Here is a 20,415-nt window from a genome sequence, read left to right as displayed (position 1 = left end):
ACAATAGAAAACACAAAGGTTTGGGAGCCAAATAGAGATAGCTCAAAATTATGACTCTACCTCCTGTTGTCAAGATGACCTTGGGCCAGTTATTTAACTGTATGTACCTGAATTTCCTCATCTGTAAAATGAGGGTAATAGTCCTATCTACTTAATAGGGCTGTTGGGGTGATTAAATGAGGTATATAGTCCATGTGAAACACTTGGCATGGTAGCTGGCAAATACTAAGTGTTCAATATATGTTTCTGTTACTTCTCCGCAAGGGTTTGTCTTGAAGAGGCAAGCTGATGAAGCAACCCCTCCTTGTTTCTGATTTCATTCAACAAGCATTAATAAGAGCCTCCTCAGAGTATAGTATCTTAGTAGGCAATTTAGAGGGAAAAAAAATCAAAGAATATAAGACCCGGTCCCTATCATCAAGCAATTTGTAAACTAGCAAAATAAGAAAGAGTTGCATAGGAAACTGTGTATATTTAAATGTCAACAAGTGTAATTCAAATAATAAATGTCTCTAGAGAACTAGAGTGGTCAGAAAATATTCCTTGGGAGAGGTGGACCTAGAACTGGACTTTGAAAGAGAGATGAGATATGGTGAGCAAAAGGAAGTTATCCAAAGTAGGAGAATAGCATTAGTAAGTACCCTTCTGGGGATGAGGTAGAACAATCTGGCTAGGGTCTTCTTCAGGGTCTTCTTCCTTTTGGGAATCAGTAGATCAGAAGGTTGGAAAGGTTTATTAGGTTCTGTATACCAGGCTGGGGAGTGGTACTTGATCCTGAATTCAGTGGGTGGCATGAAAGTTTGTATGCTACAGAAAGGTTTGTATGCTAGTAATATGAATGGCTCCATGTATGCAAGGCAGATTGCTTGGTAGTTGGGGACCAACTTCCAAGGAGATGGAAGTGGGAAGACCAGTTTGGTAACTACAGTTGTCTACACCTGGGGCAATGGAACCTGAATAGAGCAGTGGAACTATAGGAAGTCTACCGTAACAGATACTTTTTGTTTCTTTTTTCTTTTTAAAATTGTGGTAAAATACATACCACATCAATTTTACCATCTTAAGCATATTTAAGCATATAGTTCAGTAGTGTTAAGAACATTCACATTAGTGTAAAGCCAATCTCCAAAACTTTTCAACTTGAAAAACAGAAACTAACCCATTAAACAACTCCCATGACCCCCACCCCACAGCCTCTGGCAACCACCATTTTACTTTCTGTATGACAGCCATTTTATATCACTTAGAACTCTTTTGGTTTCAAGAGCAAAAGAACTTAAGCTAGCAAAAGGGTAGGAAGGGGTTTATTATGGATTTACAAAAGATGGGTCATGATGTTCCTGGATAGGAATGCATCTGGGCCTCTGAACTGACTGGAATCTAACTAGAGAGGTGTCAGGCTTCTCTAAATTCATGTCTGCTTTTCTCTGCTCTTCCATTCTCTGTTCAGGCTGGCTTCCTCTGAGTCTCTCTTCACTTGGTAGAATATTGCATCCCTACAGCCTGAATTCATACATTACAGTTCTAGCCACACGCAGAGACTAAAATGGCTGTTTCTGAATCTCAATTTGAAATTCCAGAGAGAGAGGTAGAGAAAGAGATAAAGAGAATATGATTGGTCCAGCTAGTGGCAATTGTCTATCACCATTCCGTTCAGCTACTATCCCTGAAAGAGTCATATCACACAAATATGGCTGCTGGGGCTGATTTCAAGAGAGGACAATGGTCTTTGGGAACGAGGCAGACACTCTAAAAGGGGTCTACTACACATGTCAAAAAAAGAATTCAAATGGCTTGGCAACTGATTGTTGGAATCTTGTGGCATGGGAGTGGCTGGGGAGATCTGGGAGGAATAAAAGATAGAATTCCTGCCTTAAGGAGCTCACAATCTCATTGGCAAGACAAGTTACACATGAAGCATTCGACCCAGAGTTGACTGCAAAGACGGCACCCATTGTTTTAAAGTAGCTATTGTTGCTGCCCCCTTCCGGAGGGGCTCATACAATCGCATACGTTGCACAAGGTATTACTGGACTGGGAAAGGAAACTAAAATCTATAATTTACATCCTTTCATGAGAAACAGGAGAGAGAGCACCTTCACCTCTAGGGTCGTTGCGAAAGGACAGTGGGCATATCTTGGGCCACAGCCTAAAGGTTGAGAGTGATTGGTCCTGACGAGACTGCCTCCGAGGTCAGGGTAGTTTCTGTGGCCTTTTTATAGCCAGGCTTCCTGGGAGATTTCTGCAAAGATACAGTTTGTTCCTACCACTAAGGAGAAAAAGAGAAAAATGAGAAGGCAGAGTTCAGAGAGGACCCAAAATTAAAAATAAAACTCAAATCAAATCCGTCTCTGATACATCCTGAGAACCTCCCACAAACCATTCCAGACTTTATTATCAGCAGATTGGTGATTACAGCAGTGCTTAAAATGCAATAAACAGAATTAAATACAGGATGCTAAAGGATAAAATGATTTAGTCCCAAAGCTGCTGGAGGTTTCTTTTCTTCAAAATATTTATGCTCGAGCTTCTTGCAATTTAATTTTACCTGAAAATTTCAAGAGACCAGTTGGATTCTCTGAGATTACATATTCCGTTTCAGATGAAAGCAGAGTCGTTCAGTGAGTTATATTTCAACTCATTTCTCTAGACATCAGTTACCAGAAACCCTTTTAATGAAAGCTTTGAGGACTGTCTGTCCATTACGCTGCTAAGGAGTCTGAGTCAGCAAGCTCATTCAGATTTAAAAATTTAACTGGCCCTCCTCCAACCTTTAATCAAAAGCTAATGCACTTTTCCAACCTAAGTCTTCCGCATCCACTGTCGGGAGCGGAAGTTGGATAAAACAGTCTAGGGGCACAGAGGCTTCAGCACGCAAACTGCAATCGCAGTTGCTTTGCAGTGATGTTGTGTGAGTGTGTGCGCATGTGTGTAGTTTGTCTTAAGAGGAATGACCTAGAGAAGGTCCTCATTGTCATCGAGCGTTAATGTGCCTTTGTAAGGTCAGCCTGGCCACACATGCTTTTTCTCCCACACGGAGAATGGAGGAGGGTGCTGCACCTTCCTCACGCCAGTTTCCCAGAGTCTGTGGACAGAATGAACAATTGAATGGACTTGAGTGACGGCAGGGAGGATACAGATTCTGCAAAAATCTAAGTTCCTTCCCTAGGATGTCTTCGCAATAAGGCTGAGTATCTCCCGAAGGGCAAGAAGTTGATATGTAATTCCCCGTGCTTAAACTGATCACAAATGAGAGAAAAATTAGCAGTTTTGGGGTCTTGGACAGCCTTAAATGAACTGGAAAAGGTAACTACCAGATAGAATCCTGGCAGAATGACTTCCCCTAAAATGGAGGAGGTGTTCTAACAGAGGGATTTTTTTTTTTTTTAACTCCCTTTCGTTCACTGAAGGACTAAAGCGCAATCTGGAGTGCTTTGAGAAGCAAGCCTGAGCGCTTTCTCAGTACTTGTGCCAGGTGAGAGTTTTATGGCAATGCCCCCGTCCTATGTAGACACAAAAGGCCAAAGAGCTCATCACTGCTCACTTGAGTCAAGAGAGTGCTCGCCGTAAAGAAAAAAATACTTTGTAATAGACTCTCAATGACCTGATTAAAGAAATACTGTCTTTCACGCAGTTTCTTTTGTCTTATTTTTGTGTTGGGCAAAGTCGGTCTGTTTTTTTAATTGCACGGATTGTATTTTTTTTTCCTTAGCTAATGACTTCTTTGTTACAAGTGTGTACAGAAACTGACAGATGAGTTTATTTCAGCCAATCCAGTGAATTCTTTACATACGTAAATAAAAGATCTTGGTACTGTAGTGCTCAGTATCCCTTTATATGTAAGCTGAGAGCCGTAAGATCTATAAAGCATTTGCACTTGAGAAGCCCAGCTCTCATTAATAGGTATGTATTAACAAAGGCAAGTGTGGCATGAGAGGGAATTGTGTGTGAATGACTTATAGGACAATTGTACAAATTATCCGTGGATTCAAAATAATTATGCAGTAAAGTTAGGGGACTTGTAAAAAGAAAGGTTTACCTGAAGAACTCCACTTTCTCATTTCTCTCTCATAATCTATCACAAGCTTTGGGGCTCCAGCGCTGGATGCTTTCTGGGACTGTCAGGAGTACTTACTACGCCTGGTGATGGTGTGAGGATTCAGGCACTGCCTTTCCTGGGGAGAATCAGCAGAAAACACAGCTGAACGTGCACCCCGATGTTTATAGCAGCAATGTCCACAATAGCCAAACTGTGGAAAGCGCCAAGATGTCCATCGACAGACGAATGGATAAAGAAGATGTGGTATATATATACAATGGAATATTATGCAGCCATCAAAAGGAATGAGATCTTGCCATTTGCAACGACGTGGATGGAAGTGGAGGGTATTATGTTGAATGAAATAAGTCAAACAGAGAAAGACATGTATCATATGATCTCACTGATATGAGGAATTCTTAATCGCAGGAAACAAACTGAGGGTTGCTGGAGTGGGGGTGGGTGGGAGGGATGGGGTGGCTGGGTGATAGACATTGGGGAGGGTATGTGCTATGGTGAGCGCTGTGAATTGTGTACGACTGTTGAATCACAGACCTGTACCTCTGAAGCAAATAATACATTATATGTTTAAAAAAAGAAGAAGAAGAAGAAGAAGAAGGTAGCAGGAGGGGAAGAATGAAGCGGGGGAAATCGGAGGGGTAGACGAACCATGAGAGACGATGGATTCTGAAAAACAAACTGAGGGTTCTAGAGGGGAGGGGGGTGGGAGGATGGGTTAGCCTGGTGGTGGGTATTGAGGAGGGCACATTCTGCATGGAGCACTGGGTGTTATGCACAAACAATGAGTCATGAACACTTCATCTAAAACTAATGATGTAATGTATGGGGATTAACATAAGAATAAAAAAAAAAAAAAAGAAAAGAAAACACAGCTGACTTCTGAGGGAAGGAAGGCTGGCCACACCAAAGAGCTGGCTTCTCTTCTGAGGCTGCATTCCGTGAGATCAACTCCATGGACATGACAGACGTAGTGGTGGTAATTTCAGCGCTGTGCCCTAAGCAAATCTCTTGGAGAATATGTTAAATGCCCCAAATACAGCTCTCCAGAATATCCCATATTTGGGCCTCCTTACATTCCAGGGGCAGCCTGGTTGGTGTTGCTTTCAGTGGGAAAATGCTTTGGTTCCAAAGTGTGAATAAATTTCACAACATGTCAAAAACAATCCATTTCTAGAAAGTCTATCGTGAACCATGCCTTTTCTTTTTCCAGGAGTGCTTGACCTAAGCTAGGGTGAAGGAGCATGGCCCAGTTGGAGGAGGGGGAAACTGGCCCCTCCTCCAATTGGCTACAGTAGGCTACAGTTTATCAGGTTTAGGATAATCTGAAGGCTTTGTCATCCAGAATGAAAACAAAAGCAACGGGGCACCTGGGTGCCTCAGCCCCAGTTAAGCGTTAAGCACCTGCCTTTGGCTTGGGTCATGATCTCAGGGTCCTGGGATCAAGGCCCACATCTGGCTCCCTGCTCAGGGGCGAGTCTGCTTCTCCCTCTGCCCCTCCCCCCACTCATGTGTGCAGGTGCACTCTCTCAAATAAATAAATAAAATCTAGGCAGTCCATGCAAACAAGCCGTCAGTCCCAGAGGTCAGGAGAGGAGGGAGATCACCGGTGTGGAGCATCAGGGAAGGAACAGAACCACTTGAGGAGCCCAGCTTGGGAGCAGCCTTGTAGAAGCTTTTCACAGGGCACCTACAGCCTCGGGTACAGGCATGAGGAAGCTCTTCAAGGCAGGCATGGGGCTCATGATACAAGAAGAGCACCCACTAGTGTAGTCTCCATGTTCTTTCCCCCGTTGGTTGAAAGCATTTGCAAAATTTAGGAAGACATCAAAGGAAACCATTTTTAAAATAGTTTTTGGCCCTTATCTTTATCTGCTCAGCACTCCCCCCTCCCTAACACACACCCTTCCTCTACTAAGACTCCGTATCACCACTACCACCTCTGGGATGGGCAGTTGACTCACACTGGATTAATCCTCATATCCCATTCCTTTGTCCCTGAGAGTCCACCAACCCTGACACGTTTGTGATAAGATTACATAAGCCAATATACTTTCCTTTTTGACTCAGGTTGGTTTGAATTGAGTGTCCGTCATTTGCAATCAAAGAGTTCTGAATAATACATTAATGTGTTACAACTCATACATAATAATAATAATGATAATCTAGTTTTTACTCTTCTTTTTCTCACACACAAAGATGTGTTTATCAAAAACACACACCAGAATACTCAGTATTTATACTGGTACTATTTAATAAAATAATGATTTTCTCTAATCAGGCCCCTTTACTTTAGGGACTTAGTCCCCATGGAGAGCAGCTGATCAAGCGGTAAGCCCCTACATTCTGCTATTTGCCATGGGCCCCAGAAGGCCGAGGCTGTGATACCAGGGCAGGGTTATATTTGCCTCTCTGGGTCCTCTTATAGCTACTGTGGGGATAGAACCCCATAGCTGCAGGTAAAGCAAAGTGCTTCCTCTGGTACCCCCATGAAGATGATTGATATGACTAAGGAGGAGCTGGAGATAAAGAAGAAGAAAATGGAGTAATTAATCAATCAATATCTATGGTGGACTTTCTTTGTGAAAGGCACCACTAGGTGCTATAAGGCTTCTACAGATGGAGAGAACATGGTCCAACACCCTTAAGAAGACCACATCCTGTTTGAGGAGATAAGATGTGCACGCAAATAGATAATTACCCAATAAAAGGAAGAAACTACTAAAAATCAGTAGGTGGATTAGACAGGAAATACTGGAGAAGTTTGAAACCAACACAGATCATTGCAAGCTGGTGTTTTATTAGTCCTTTGGTTACAAGGAGACTCTGGCCAACTTATGTCAAAATAGAAATATAGTGACAAGGCAGTTCACTGGACTGAAGAAAGAACTGACCAACAGAACTCTGGATGGACAGGAACTAGGGTAGCCCCAGAAAACCTCCTTCATGGTCATCATAATAGCATAGATGAAGAATAAGGGCCTGGACTAGCAGGGAGGCAATAAGGAAAAGGGGACAAGGAGAAAGACATTTAAAAGTCCTATCCTCTAAGTCTGGTAGAATATGCACTTATCACTCTTGGAGCCTGGAACGAGATAGTTAATCAGATATAAGGTTCGGGGATCTAAGAAACTGGGGAAAGGTTTTAAGACAAAAATATCATAGCAGACTCTCAGCCATAATTAATAATTCTCCAGACTTGGATTTTAACCACTTAAGAACCAAGACTAATTTTCTAAAATTGCCTGGAAAGTGCTTCTGCACAGAGAAATCCAACTCAGCAATCAGTATGCAGAAGGGAATGTTTGGTCTTGTGGCTTTATTGAGCACTATTGACAGGACCAGGCATCCAGGACAGCTAATCACAAAACTCCAATTAGCTCTCGTCTCCCGGTGCCCTTCCATGGGGCTTCTGCTGCCCAAATGGGGCTGGCACACACTTGGACCTGGAGAGAACCCACAGAGACACAGAGAGCACGCAGCCCAAGTGGTGGGAAAGGGTTACATCAGACAGCAAACAATGCAAGAGTGCTGACAATGAGCTGTATTTTATAGGAGAGGAAACACATTTTATTTTTTAAATGAATAATATGGAGGGAGTTTTATGGCCACATGGTGAGAAATTAAAGAGTGGGTGTGGAATTACAAAGTTGACAAAACTGTATGTAGCGGCCACAGATGACTCCCTTCAGTTCAGCCAAGTGGGAGGCAGTAGAGTTGAAGGATGACTCCCTGTGGTCCTTGTTTTCCTGTTACCAATAGAGCTTCTTCACTGCTTAGGGAAACTTTACTCTCTCAAACCTCATATTTCCATATTCCCATAAAGATTCTCAGAAAAGTAAACCGTGGGAGTCTTGTGACCTTTTCTCCATGCCACCGCAGTACCTCTGTCTAGGACAAATGATGTGATTGTTTACTTAGGAAGGAGGCCCTGACCATGTGGGCTCAGCACCATTCATGCTTGTGTTTTGGAGTAGCCTGTCTTCAGCCAACTTTTTCCTCCACTGTCAGGCACTAAAAGATTGCCCTATGGGAGAGACGTGAAGGGTCCAGCTCGGTCAGCGAGGGGTGGGTAACTCTGATCTCCTTATTCAGTCATGAAGTATTAGGAAGCCCATTGTGGCCACACACTTAAACCACATTCCCAATCCAGCTGATATATTTCATGCTCATCTGTTGGGCTTGTGTGTGTATCTCAAATGCCTCAGACAGAACTCAAGGCAGAAAGAGAGGAATGGGTATCCGAAGGCCCCAGTGTTCTTTATGACCTCTTACAGAGGCCAGGGGTATTTACCCATGGGGTTCACTAACTCTAAGTCATCATGCTAATACTTTACATTTGTATAGCACTTTCCCACATTATCTCTACGTGTTTCACAAAGTCCTATGAGGCAGGTAGAGTAGGTATTATTATTTTAGTTTTATAGATTAGAAAACTAATTTTCAAGGAAATTAAGTGGATTTTCCAAGGTTATCCAATTACTATGTGGTGGAGTCAGGAGTCCAACTTGGCTTTCTGACCCCAAGTTCTGTAGGAACAGATGACTAGGATATAGTTTTACAATGAGGGTTAAGGGGCACGTGGATTTGGGTTCTAGTCCCAGTACAGCCTTTGGGAAAGTTAATCAAGTTCTCGAAGTCTTCTTTTCCTTCCCTATAAGATAGGGATAACAGTAGGGTCATTTTGAGGATTTCATGGAATAATGCAAACACACTAGCAACGTGTTTATTCAATATCCACTGAGTATCAGCTTTTTATTACAGATTTAAGACTGTTGAATACACAATCTCTTTACTAGCCTAGGTCTGGTGCAAATTAACCTATGTTAATATGCCTGTTTTGCCGTAACTCCATAAGATCTTATGAACAGCCCAGTGAAATTATTTTAAAGCTAAACTGAAAGCACTCTGTTCCTATATCAAGTACATTCAACACAGCATCTATTACAAGGTCCTTCGGAACGGAGAGGCAGATTTTTGTAGTATTTTTTAGTATAAATGCCTTCTGTAATATAGAAAATGTAAATTCACATAATCCTCTTTAAAACATTTGAGCAATTTATATTAAGAATCAGAAAAATGTTCATATCCTTTGACTAAGTAATTATGCTTCTGGGAAATTATTTAAAATATATAAAAAGCCATTATACACACACAAGCACACAAAGATGTTTATCACAGAAGTATCCAAAACAATAAAAATAACCAAAATGTCTAGCAACAAGTCTATCATTTAGAGTTCCTTAGTTGCAAAGAACAGATGGCAATTTTGACTGTCTCTAGCAAAAGAGAACACTGGAAAGATTGGGTAGTTCTTCAAATCAATGACATCAGGAAGGATGGGAACCAGGGTAACTCCAGGGACTTTCATATAATGGTCACATGGATAGTCTTTCTTTGGGGTACTGTGTTAGAATGACCCAGCTTCAGTCACCTTCTGCTTATCAACCAAACTTTGAGCGGGGTGACACCATGCTTAAGACTCTCTAAGCAGATGATATGGAGGTCATATCTAACTGGCCTGGCTTGGGTCATCTGCTTGCCCCTTGCTGAGATAAAATGCAGAATGAAAACACTGTGATCAGCAGTCTCATCCAGATCCCACACAAAGGGCGAGTGGCATTCATTTCCTGAAAGGAAAGAATGATGCTGAGCAGGAAGAAAAACAGATGTCTACTACTGTGGCAGAATGACCAAATAAATTATTATATATCAATTGGAGAGTATTTTATTTTCTTAAAAGTGACAATTACAGACACGACATAAAATGTTTAAAAAGTAATTTAAAGAAAAACACAAGATATTTAAATACGTGCGTGGGTGTACTACTCTACGAAGGAGAAAAAGATATTGGAAAAACATTGGAAGGAAATTTACCAAGGTCCTTGTGAATGGCTATGTTTTCTGAATGATCTGGGCCCACCATAGGGCTAGACCAATTACGAGGGAAGGAGGAGCATTAAGCTGTTCAGTCTGATAAGCCAAATCATGTCATAGGACTTGAACCAAAACAAAGCCAAAAGTCAAGGGCTGAGAACAGGTTGGAGCTGAGGAAGCTGGAGGATCAGTGGTTTTGGTCTGATCAGTACTGAGCTGCCCAGACTTCCCTCTTTGGGGTGCCTCAATCGGAGGAAAAGGCAAACATTTGAAGGAGACAGTTGGGGAGAAAGAAAGTGGGTGATTTCTCTGCCCCCTCCTTCTTTCAAAGTTCTTATGATGATTTAAAAATTTTATGTGAATGAGAATGAATAAAAAACACCTTAGTCTTAAATTGTTGACTCATTCTATTTATTTTTTCTTAAATATCTACTGTGGCGGTACCTCTATTAGCTCAGTGAAGGAAGCTTTATGTTCGGAATGTGAGAAGTATATTATACTCAACTTTTGTCAATATTTCTGAATTGTAAAATTTTACTTGTTTGACTTACAAGTTACCTAGCTTTATCAGAATCTCAAAATGCAATCTCTCTATTCTTCTATAACTTAATGATCCAGGAGGAGATTTTGCTTATGCTTAAAAGTAATGACTTCACAATTGTTTCTCTTGTAGGTTCAGTAATCTGTTTGTTTTTATAACTCCCCAAAGATTCAGGGATGAAAACATTGCCTAGAGCTTTCTTTAAAATTTCTACAATTTTTCCCTTGATAATATGAGGACAAGGAAACTGTGAATAACAAATTACTTTTCTTAAAGAGAAGGGCCTCTTTGCAAAACAAAGTAAAAAATAGGGGGCTTCAGAATTTCCTATACCTGGTTGGGGATATAGCACCCTCTTTCATGTCTATAAAATAATAATAATAATAATTTTTAAAAAGACATTTGTCATGCAAAGAAACTTCAAAATTTCTGGGAGGGGAAAAATACTGAGGAGAGAAAATATTCATGACTATAGGTTTTCAAGGACCTTGAAAAAGTAGTAAAAAAAAATACATACATATTATATATATTATATATATAACATACTATTTTCTAACTGTTGATATTCATATTTTGAAATATACATTCTGTAGGGCAGGAAAAAAAGAAAACAACCCTGTATTTTGCAGAAAGATTACCAGCCTCACTGTGCAGAACTATTTAACACTTTCATGAGGAAAGGATGCACTGTAAGTCAAATGAGCTACTGAAGTCATATCATGAAACTTCCTTTGATTTAAAACTGTATCCTCTATTCTTTGAAATGTCCTTCAGCCACAGAAGATTTTTTCTTTTAAAAAAATCTTCCAGAATGTAAAGAGAATATCAAGAAATACAGGTTATGGGAGAGGAAGGAAGCCTGAATATGCACAGAGTTCTTTGCGGGGCTGAGAACATCTTGGGAAGAACCACATACTTTAATCTTCAATGCTGTCATCTTTTCGTGAACCAAAAGGTTCCAAGGAAAATTAATTTGTTAAATTAGAAGGAAAAAAAAAAAACAACACAGCTTGTCACTTGAAATAATGAATGCCATAATTCAGTTCTTACGTGATTTGTCTTAGACTTGAATATGCAAATAAACCCATCGGGTTTTGAATTGGGCTTTTACCCTTGCAGAGCTCTCCTCTCTAAAAAGGAATGGGAAAAATATAAGACAGCCCTTTTTTCTCCCCCTTGCACAACCAATGGTACACAAACCTGCATATGGAAGCACTACATTAAACAAGTCCATAACAGCTCTGGTTACCCTCATAAAATCTGCCCTAGGACCTCATTCTTCCCCTGTCACTGCATGAACACTCAGGCAGGCCCCCGACTTTTCTGGATGCTCTTAGGTAATAAAAAGAAGTCTTCTTATCACTTTAAGCTACCAAACACAGTCTTGGTTTAATAATTAAAATATCCAGTCCCAATATATAAATGCTTTTAAATGAAATAACATTATATTCTCAATTTAAAAGGAACATTTCCTTCCATCCCCCAGCTCGGGCCAGTGGCAAGGGAGAACCTGCAATTGCAGAAGGGGGGCAAACTTCTGGTCTGGTTTCCCGCCCAGGGGTTCTGCTCCTCTCCCGCTCATCTTGCTGGGGTCCCCAGGGTTAGAGGACAAGGAGGAAGGAGAGATAAGGGGAGCGGGGAAGTTCTTACTTGCCAGATATCCTGGTGGTGATTTAGTATATGAGTTTTCTAAGACTCAGCATGTGTTTAAAACTGACTGCTTTTGGGGTGTTTATGGGGCAGAGGGTTGTCATTTATAGAGACATGCCCAACCCCCATCACTGGGGATCTTGCCGTGTCATTCTCTCCGCAGGATGAATGGGTCCCAATTGGTTGGTTACTTCTCTTCAGCTCCAAAGCGACCCCCATCTTCTCAGTAGTTCTTTCTTCCAGGGGCATCTCTCAGACAAGACTTACGGTGACCCCCACAAGGCTGTCCAGTGCGGGTAATCTTGACTCCACCATCAAAGCAGCCAGCCCAACTGTCTCTCCCCGTTTAGCTGAGAGTCAGGGTCCTGAGGACTATGCCCCCCAGGCAACAGTTTTCCCATAGCAGGTTCTTGAAGTGGTTTTGTGGAGGGCCCTTTCTAACCACGCATAAAGGGATAGACAGACCTCCCCTAGGCTATCTCCACTGGGGGAGGGGCAGGGTTCATTCATAGCAAACCAACACCCCTCTCCAAAAATGCTCTCTTCCTGATTTCCAACTTCCACCCTTATATACTCTTATCATGGGTGAATTACTTAAGGGTTTTTCCCCCCTCCTCTCCCCAACCCCCACAACACCTGTTTTTTAATCCCGTATGGTGGTCTGCCATTCATGTCTTCAGTTGACAAAAACTCCTATTTTAATCTATCAATGTTCACAAGAATGTTCTAGTTCAATCCTAAGATTTCAAAGAAATAAAGATATATGTCAGGTATTGGAGGCTCCAGATTTTAATAAAAGTTACAGGTCCTCAGTATAACCCAAAGGTAATACAAATGTGAGTCATTATAAATTCAAGAATGCAAAAGAAAAATATCAGAAAGGCAATGCCCACAAGTTACTTACGGTTCTGTTATTGTCCTATTAAGCAAATCAGTATCAAAGAAAATATGTTGGGAACATGTTCGCTGCAGAAATTATTTACTTTTATCAAACAGTCATTGTTTTCACGCCTGTTCGTCTTAACACTATATTTGCTGCCTCCCCAGAGACAGCCTAGTCAATTACATGGTCTTCCTTTCACATGTCAAGGCCAAGAGTAAACTGTTCCAAACACAATGCAACAGCCTGTTTCTTTTGAAGCAAATAAAATAGGGCCATCATTTTCAATCTTGTCTTTTTTTTTTTTTTTGCCTGAAATGTGACAGGATAAGAATTAGGCTAAAGAGAGAAGCATGAAGAAACATTTTCTTCCAACAGGCTGAACGGCACTATCTTAATAATACACTTCCTGATCGGTAAGCAATGAATTCTTTTGTTTACTAAAAATACCTCAATCATTTATTTTAATGACTTTGATTGCCACTACCTACATAGCGCTGAAGGACATTTCTGTCCTGAATCGTATCTTTCCTCATGTTCTTTATTGTTCAGAACAAGCACGCATCGTGATCATGTGATCTTCCTTATTAGCTGTAACTGAAGCTTAACGGATATAATTAATGGATTATTGCAACCCTCTCTTTAGTTCCTCGGTTCCTTTTATTCTTAAAGAGATGGATTCTAATAGTGGTATTATCAGATTCTAAATACAGTAGAGACAGATTAGAAGTATGAAATGCCCCTTATGACTTACCATGTGGCTTATTGAGGTAATAGAATAAATGTCTGTCCGGAGGGATATTGTTAGGTTTCTAGCACTTCCCCCTTGACTATCCTTGGAAACTAGAAATCTCAGTTCCAATATCCTCCTAGCCCCGTCCTCGCTGTCTGAGATGGGCTAGTCACTTATTCTCTCAATAATGTCATCTGTAAAATTACCCCAGCAAGAATTGTCCAGCCTACATAATTTCTTAAGTCAATTATGCTCCCCCAAACTTTAACCTTTGAGGCTATACTGTATTCCTAACATTTACCTAGGGCTTAAAAAAAAATGTCTGGTACAATTATGGGTAATTTTTATCTTATTTCTTTCTTTATCTACTATTTTCTCAGGTTTCTATAATGAACAGGAATTATAATTATAATAAGAAGAAAGTTATTTAAAAAGAACAAAAGAAAAAAATTAAAAATTAACAAAAATACATTTGGGGGTCTTATCTACCCCCAAGCTTCACCCAATTATATTTTAAAATTCAAAACAGGGACACTTGGCTGGCTTAGTGCATGGAGCATCCAACTCTTGATCTTTGGGTCATGAGTTCAAGCCCCATGGTGGGTGTAGAGATTACTTTAAAAATTAATGAATGAAAAAAAAATTCAAAACAACTTGATGTGTAGAGATTACCAAGCTATATTTGAGAAATCTAATCACAAGAGTCCAGATGTAGCATTGTATCAGACTTTAATAACATTTGTAGAAAGTCTGCATGTGGAAAAAGCAAATGAGCAAAAAAAAAGAAAGAAAAAATAAGACAAATCACATGCTATCCCAGTTCCCGGTGCACCAGACTGATCAGCAGACCTGGGCTCAACTCAGTTTGATTTAACCAACATATATTGAGTCCAAGGCATTGTGAAATGAAGAGGAATGGGGAGATGATGGTACAATAGAAGGGATAGATACTGAAACAACTCCCAAACTAGTCAGACTGGCAAATGTGCTAAAGAGAGGCAGGCATGAGACCCTGGAAAATACTAGTTAATTCTGACTGGGGAGATCAAAGGCCTGGCATGCTCTGCTAAGGGGTTTATATTCTAGGGTGGTCTGTGTGCTGTGTTCTTGAACAAATTATTTAGCCTCTCTGGCCATCTGTTTTTTCAGATGAAAACTAAAAAAACTGTATTTCTAAATTTCTAATCACATCGGCTGTCAACTTCCAGGAGTCCATGATTTTATAGTGTGACAATGATGAGGTTCCTTTAGCTCTTCCTTTACCGTCTTGCTCTAGTTCCCAGATCACTCACTGCTGTTGTCAGGCTCTGTAACTAAGTCCGACTCTGGGGTTAGAGCTCTTCCTCTCTTTGCATTTCTTCCTGACTAAGTGAACTACGGACGCACCCAAGTTGCAGATAGAAAACCCAGTGTTTGACCTGGGTGTGTACAATCAAGCAAATTTGGTTCAGAGCTCCCCTTTCTTCATTATTTCTCTTTAAGGCATATTGATTAAATGTGAGGTGGGGCAGGAGGGAAATTTAAAAACTTGTTAAATTAGCTGTTTTTATAATTAACTGGCTTTGGCTGTCATTCTAATTTAAAGACATGCAGAGTGCTCATCCTTTCTTTTTAGTCATAGTGATTTTTCAAGTTTCTGTGAATTTTACACATTAACCTTAAGCCACATGCCTTTCTGACATTCTTTGAATTCCTTAAATAGATCTAGGGGGTTGGATTCAGGGCTGGCTTTTAATCGCATTACACTCTCAGGAAATCACAGCCACTTTGCTTTCTTTTTTAAAGAGCATTATTATGGATTCATTCAAAGGGGAAAAGCATGTAGCCTGCATTTGATGATGCACTCAAATACCAGGACAAGTTATATATGTATATGAAGCCATCTTCCTGTTATTTATTAAAACACATGTGAAAGTAATGTTTTAATTTATTCATCCATTTAATTAAAAAAAATATTTATTGAGCTCCTGCTAGGTGAAAGGCAAAACAGCATTAAACAAAATGACCCATCCTTTACTGTGAATTTATTTTTTTCTTGTGACATTAAAATGATTCAGCCCTTTAAAACTTCTCCAGAAACTGCAGGGGCAAGAAGCTGTTGGATGAATCCTAAAGCTGAAAGGACAACAATTGACTAGAATGTAAAAGAGAAAAGGAAGCTTGAGCAGGATTTTTCAACTTTAGAGCTATTGACATCCGGGGCTGGATAATTTTTTGTTGGGGGGACCGTTCGGTGCTTTGTAGGATGTTTATCAGCATCCCTGGTCTCCACCTACTAGATGCCAGTAGCAGGCCCTCACCCACCCCCAACCCCAGCTGTGACACCCAAAAGTGTCTCCAAACATTGCCACTGTTGCCTGGAGTCCAATTCACTCCTGGTTAAGAACCACTGAGCTAGAATGATTCTGATCATGTGCTACTCACCAAAGTTTATTCCTTTTGCTTCTTAGAGATGATAGCAAAACCCATGCACCTCCACCTGTATCCATTTAGATTTCACATAGAACAAATTCCATTCCTACACTGCTCACTCTGCCATCAGGAGGTTATAATAATGGGTGCGCCTTAATGAAAGGGACTGGAAAGGTGGCTACTGGCCGGAAGTCAGGATTAGAACTTAGTTTTCCTGAATGGGGGTGAGTTTGTATTAATATAGCCACACTGTCTGGGGCAGTCTCTCTCATGACGGATGTGGGAGGAGTGGCATGGGGGACTGCAATGTGGTGCCCCCAGGAACTTGAAGCTACAAGTGTCTTGGGAGTAAAATTCAGAAATTAGTATTTTTATGTATTGAGTGGAAATGTGCAAAGAAACTTCAAGGAGTGGTTGTCACACTTGTAGTGTGTATAGAGATCACCTAGTAGCTTGTTGACAATACAGATTCTTAGGCCCCGCTGGCAGAGATTCTGATGTAGTCGCTGTAGGGAAGGCCTGAGTATCTGCATTTTTAAGACACATTCAAATGATCCTGATGCATATGGTCCCTGACTTGTCTTTGAAAGACAGTGCCTTGAAGATTGAAAAATAGCTGCCAGGTGTTGACTATGATCTGACTGGAATCATTGCCATGTGTTAAGAAAGGATGAATTCGTCAGTAAGGGCAGAAAGGCAAAGTCAACTATAATCATGTCAAGGAAGGAGAGTCCCTGGGCAAAGTGGATAGTGCCCATCCATCTAAAGTCCAAAGGAGAGAATGACCCTGCCCAAGGACTCAGCTTGTCCCTCCCTTAAGTCAACCGGTATCCCTGTTGTGGAGAAGGATGTTCTATGGCATCTTGGTCTAAAGTCATTAAACATTGAAAATGTGTAACTAGCTCTTCTTGCCTTCCCTGGGGTATGTCCTATGGCAACTCTCCTTGCTGTAAATTAATAAATGGATATTCCGATTGCATATATATCATCAGTCTGAGCCTGGGTAATGAGTCCTTCCCATAGAAATGGTTCTATTCTCAGCATGCTGACAAATCTCAGTTTCTAAGGCTGGAGTCAGAACTTGAGCTGTGGTAAATTAACAAAGGTAAGACCAGTGGGTGTGTTGGTAAATTTTTGACAGCTCTCCAGAAAAAGAAAAAAAGAAAAAACCAACAACCTGGATTTGTAGCATTGGCCTCTCTCCATGGTGCAAATACACTTCCACCATGGCCAATTTCAAGCTACTGGCCCAGTGTCAGTCTCTCTGGAGTGAGGAGACAGCACACATTATGAAGTATTGTTGCATATGTATACAAGCAACGTGAATAAACTCAAGGTATAGGTGGTAAAATAATTATGAAGGGAAGAGTGTGGAGTAATTATTACCTTTGTTTTAAATTTATTTAATATTATTACAAGTTCATTTATATAACTTAATTTTAAACAGTGACTGGTTTAAACAACCAATTAGAAGATTCCTGAAGGTTTAACAGTTGGCCCTCATGAGCTGGTATGGGCCAGCTCCAGCATACCACTGGAAGCCCAATCTGTGGGGACTAGTTTGGATGAACAGATCACCTTCCCTGGATGACACCTCTGTTGCAAATGTGCATATTCTTTAGAGTTTCTATGTGGACACAAAACAGGGTCAATCTTATTACCCTCTTGAGCTTAAAAATCACCAACCCAGGCCCATTAATCTCTTAGATGTGTCTAATCCTTTTAAAGTGTACAAAGAGGGGCGCCTGGGTGGCTCAGTCGTTAAGCGTCTGCCTTCAGCTCAGGTCATGATCCCAGGGTCTTGGGATCGAGCCCCACATCGGGCTCCCTGCTCAGCGGGAAGCCTGCTTCTCCCTCTCCCACTACCCCTGCTTGTGTTCCCTCTCTCGCTGTGTCTCTCTCTGTCAAATAAATAAATAAAGTCTTAAAAAAAAAAAAATAAAGTGTACAAAGAGCTGTCATACACATAATTTCAAATGATTTTTGTAACCACCTCGTGAACAGAATATAATGGATGTCTCCCTCATTTTACAAATGAAGAAACTAAACAGAGAACAGCTTCATTATTTGCTCACACCTAACCAGCTAGTCTACAGAAGAGCAGAGAAGCAAGGAAACTACCATTTATTAAATGTCATCCTTAGACCAGACATCAACCTCTTGTTTAATCCTCTAATCAAACCTATAATGTAGACATTTTTGAGCAGATTTTAAATATGAGAAAAATCGAACTCAGTGAGATTATATAACTATTCAAGGTCACATCCCTGGTAAGTCTAAGTCAGGATCAACTACACAGTACTTCTCAAACTCTGCTGTACATCAGAATGCCACAGGAGCCTGCTAAAATACAGATTTTACAGCCCACACTCAGGGATTCTGATTCAGTAGATTTACGGTCAGACGCAAGATTTTGTATTTCTAACAAGCTCCTTGGGCAGGTATCCATGATGCCAGGCTGGTCCACTGTTGGAATAGCCCTAAGCTGTACCATGCAGCCTTATTAAGTGCTTCCTAGGAACCCGGGTGTCCTGACTCCTAGTCCTGTCCTCTGTCCACTGCAATACATTGCACTAGTTTCTTCTAACCTCTAAACTAGCTGAAGGATGATACTGTGTATATATTTGTAAATATTTATTACATATAATAAATTAATGTTCTCATTTATAATAATTAATGTATATTTTCTTCTAATCAATTGACAAACACATAGTGGTGCTGAGCTTTTGTATAGACTGATATTATCTGGAAAATTTAGTGGTCAGGAAAACTGTTATATGAAATATTTTAGAACCCTCCCATGGGGCTTTATTATTAAGGTTCTGGACAGACCAAGAAACAAGAAATTTTAAGTCAAAATTTGTCATCAATAGTCCATGTAGGAAAAAAATCACATGTGTTGCAGAACCTCTGGAATCATCCATCGCAAAATAAGCTCCTCTAACTTGCATTTTCAAATTTCAGTTTTGCTTCAGGGAAAACTGACTTCTTACTCCACTGATATTTATACTTGGGAGATCTGCACTAAAGCAATACTTCATGATAACATTAATTATAATATTTATAAGACATCTTTCCATGAGGCTCTCCAATAACTGCTGTCATGTAATCTTTTTCTCAGTGTGAGCTCAAGAAAGAGACGGGATCATCAACTCCACCTTTGAGATGACAAGCCTGCGGTCCTACACAGACCTTAGGCGTCTTGCTGAAGGTCATTCACAGATTTAGCAGTCAAGAGAGAATCAGAACATAGGCCTCAGGAATCCTAGCTCAGGATAGCCCCTTATACAACCACTCTTTCATTTAACAGATGAAAAGTGTCTGCACAGAGGGTCGGGGGGAGGAAGGGTGAATGCTGAACAGGGAGACTCAAGCCAACCAGCTTGGTTACTTGGTAACAGCTTCGGTGAAAGGACAGGAGAGAAGGAGTCAAACTCTTGTCTAAAATTAAACTACTGGTTTGAACCACTCATTTCTCTTTATTTCCCATTACCACAGAAAAATATGAGTTGGCATTTATTCTTTATAGCTTATCAAATCTGACCTGGGAGAACCTATTACAGCTTCTGAAAATGGATGTTTTATTAAAATAGCTTCGGTTCAAAGTATCATATTTGTACATGAACAGTTGGGAGGCAATTCAAATAATAGGGGACCCACGAATGCGTACTCAATTAAGATTATAATTTAATTATCTTCTATTGTAATAGATGATTGGGGGAAATCTATTTCAGTTTTTGCCCCACCCCCACTATTCTTCCCTTTGCCATCCTCTTAAAATACCAAGTATCCCTGCTGAGCATTCATTTTGCCCCCTGCTCAAGGGTAGTGCATCAACTCACTGTATTTCCCCAGAATGTTCATTTCACGGATGACTAAAAATAGTGACAGTGTTTTACCCCTTCCAAATGATGAGCGGCTATATGAGTTGAGGAACTTGGATTCTTTTTATGGCCCAGATGTCCATTATTATTAGAAAGCATGAATCACATCCAGAGGGTTCTAAAGTCCAGACTTTATACTGGTGGGAAGTCTCCCTATCTATCTGGCACCTAGGCCAGTCCCTGTGGGCCCAGGAAGAGGCTGGACGCATATCCACGGGTGCAGCATTGGGTCTGAATTTGGGAGGAGGTGGAGTTGTCAGGCTGTAGTGAAAATCTCTCTTAATTCTGCTCCCTCCTTTCTTCCCCTTGACACTGATTTAGTTCAGTCTGCTCTCATATCTAAAACATGCCACGTGCCTTATACATTCAGGGGCCACCATC

General features: G+C 40.7%; 1 long non-coding RNA gene across 1 annotated transcript in view; it reads right to left on the bottom strand.

The window, feature by feature from the left end:
- Positions 1–8,431: 8,431 nt before the first annotated feature.
- Positions 8,432–20,415, bottom strand: part of LOC118026751 — a 57,227-nt gene continuing 45,243 nt past the window's right edge. Inside the window, exon 5 of the long non-coding RNA XR_004683675.1 lies at positions 8,432–9,687. This is a non-coding gene — a long non-coding RNA (uncharacterized LOC118026751). The remainder of the gene's footprint in view (positions 9,688–20,415) is intronic.

The sequence above is a fragment of the Mirounga leonina genome, unplaced genomic scaffold, assembly GCF_011800145.1.
Source record: "Mirounga leonina isolate KUSES-001 unplaced genomic scaffold, KU_Mleo_1.0 Mir_114, whole genome shotgun sequence".
NCBI lineage: Eukaryota > Metazoa > Chordata > Mammalia > Carnivora > Phocidae > Mirounga > Mirounga leonina.
The sequence above is the reverse complement of the archived record's forward strand: the minus strand, read 5'-3'. Positions and strand labels throughout refer to the sequence as shown.